The sequence below is a fragment of the Vespa mandarinia genome, chromosome 13, assembly GCF_050613455.1.
Source record: "Vespa mandarinia isolate Hongniang chromosome 13, ASM5061345v1, whole genome shotgun sequence".
Classification (NCBI taxonomy): Eukaryota; Metazoa; Arthropoda; class Insecta; order Hymenoptera; family Vespidae; genus Vespa; species Vespa mandarinia.
The window spans coordinates 1,347,501-1,350,000 of record NC_140822.1 but is presented as its reverse complement, the minus strand read 5'-3'; the positions used below and the strand labels follow the sequence as shown (position 1 = coordinate 1,350,000).

General features: G+C 27.1%; 1 protein-coding gene across 1 annotated transcript in view; it reads right to left on the bottom strand.

The window, feature by feature from the left end:
• Positions 1–715: 715 nt before the first annotated feature.
• LOC118444190 (uncharacterized) overlaps positions 716–2,500 on the bottom strand; it is a 12,611-nt gene continuing 10,826 nt past the window's right edge. Inside the window, exons 7-8 of the mRNA XM_085661056.1 lie at positions 1,600–2,500; positions 716–1,157 (exon numbers count right to left, since the gene is read on the bottom strand). The exon at positions 1,600–2,500 is cut by the window's right edge and continues 1,885 nt beyond it. The gene's annotated coding sequence lies outside the window, so the exon portion shown is untranslated. The remainder of the gene's footprint in view (positions 1,158–1,599) is intronic.

Sequence of the window (2,500 nt, the reverse complement as noted above, 5' to 3'; positions counted from 1 at the left end):
ATATTTTCTATTAATCCTTAATTTAACATCACCGTCATAATAAACAATTACAAATTTCGATAAAATAACGTTTAATAATAATATATCGATAATGTTCGTTTCATTTATAATATTATATCGTATAATATTGTATATGAGGCACGTGATATAATCACACTTTCAACAAACAATCTTTCTTCTCGATCATTTTTTTTCTCATCTTCTTCTTCTTCTTATTTTTCTCCTTTTTTCTTTTCTTTTTCTTTTTCTTTTCATTACTCGCGACTCGACATAAAATTGACATTAATAAATTAACAATTATTTATATCACAAATTTTCACAACCCTGGATTTTGACGACCATTCTCTCACCCTCTCCCTCTCTCTCTATCTCTCTCTATCTCTCTCTCTTTCTCTCTTTTTCTCTCTCTCTCTCTTGTTTTCTTAACTTGAAAAAGAAAAAAAAAAAAAATTAAAAAGAATTTTTACTTAGATTTAACACGATTTATTCTGACGAATAAAGGTATTTCTTTCATAATTAATAACCTTCCTAAAAGTTTATTAATTATCAAAGCTAATTAATAATCTGCGATAATTAATAACCCGAGCCAATCTTAGATTAAACCTATATATTCCATTTCTGCCTGTCCCTCGTCATTTTTTTCCTTACTTAAACATATATCTAAAAAAAGAGTGTTAATAAAATTATTTTGTATCTTTTTTTCTCCTCTTTCTTGTTCTTTTCTGTTTTTTTTTTGTTTTTTTGTTTTTTTTTTGTTTTTTCCTTTTAAAAGGAACAATGTCTTATCTTTCTTTTCATTTTCGTTAAATCGTACGCATCAACAAGAGAATCAATCGAGCTGTTACCACTTAAGAATTTCTCATATTGATCCTTGTGAAATTTTCGCAAATGTCTAATACGACTCGAATTTTGAGTAAATCTTTTCAAACAGAAGCAACACCAGAATCTTCGTTCGACGCCGCACTCGTTCACAATGTGACGTTTCAGATTGCCCTTGTTCGGATATGATCTTCCACAATTACATTTAAATTGGCCGTTGGTGTTCCTTATTTTACCGCATACCGTTTTCTGATGACGTTTCATAGAATAGGTACAAGCGAATCCCTTGTTACATTTTGAACACATATAAGGCTTGTCGGTTTTGCGTTTGCCGTAATCTGAAATAAAAGATCAAACGGAGATATAAATTTTGGACTTTCTTTTTTTCTTTTTATTTTTGTTTGTTTGTTTGTTTGTTTGTTTGTTTGTTCGTTCGTTTGTTTGCTTTTTTTTTTCAATTTCCCTTTCTTTTTTCGTCATATTCGAAAGTTAGAGATTGAGAAGAAAAAAAAAAGAAATAAAGAAGACAAAGAAGACAAATATATACATATGCATATACAATGTGAGAAGATAAAAAAAGAAAAGAGAAAGAGAGAGAGAGAGAGAGAGAGAGAAAGATTGTATAAGAAGAAGGAGGAAAAAAAGAAAAAAAACACAAATGGATCTCAAATTTTGAGAAAGAGATAGATAGAGAAAGAGAGAGAGAGAGAGAGAGAGAGAGAGAGAGAGAGAGAGAGAGAGAGAGAAAGGACAATTTCTTATTATATAATATATACGTACTACTTGTTAAATGCAGGATCGATCTTCCACGACGTTATAATTTTGTCGTATTAATTATTTACATGGGTAAATATTTAAAAAAAAAGAGAGGAAACCGTGGAAATAAATAAATAAATAAATAAATAAATAAATAAATAAATATATATATATATTTAAAAAGAATATATATATATATACCTGTATAAAAATAAAAAATAATAAAAATATAAAATAATAAAAATATAAATGAAAATAAAAGAAGAAGATTCGTCGAAAACAAATCGATTATTACTATAAAATCAGTAATTTCTTCTTGGTGAAAATAAAAGTTGAAACGAAATAAAAAAAATGAACATTGTATAGATAACATTTTGTAAATTAACATTATCTTTATTCTTTCATTTCGAATTTCGTTTAAAATCTCTAAATTGAACACTGTTTTAACACTCATAGACTCTAACATTTTAAGATATTACGAATCGTACTATTATCATTTAATTCTTATTATTATTTTTATTCTCCTTGAAAAATTTCAAATAGAAAAAATAATAATTATCGTTCTTAATCACTCGATCAAATAAATCTTCGAGAAGATGAATCATAATGTCCCCAATGATCAATGGATCATCCTCTTGATAAGATTCTTCAATGGTGGTCACTAAAACTAAAATTGATTTATTTTCTTCGTAACGTAATGGCACTGCACTGATATCTTCAATGTATATATATATATATATATATATATATCTTCGATTATAAACTCTTCAAAATTTAATGTCTCTTCGAAAGATGATTCGTTTGATGACTGATGATCCATTCCACTTTTTCTTATTTTTTTTTTTTTCCTTTTTTTCTTCAACAAGAACATACTATATCTCACACGTAATCCGTTCCGCAGGTATTATCAAATCACAATAACAAA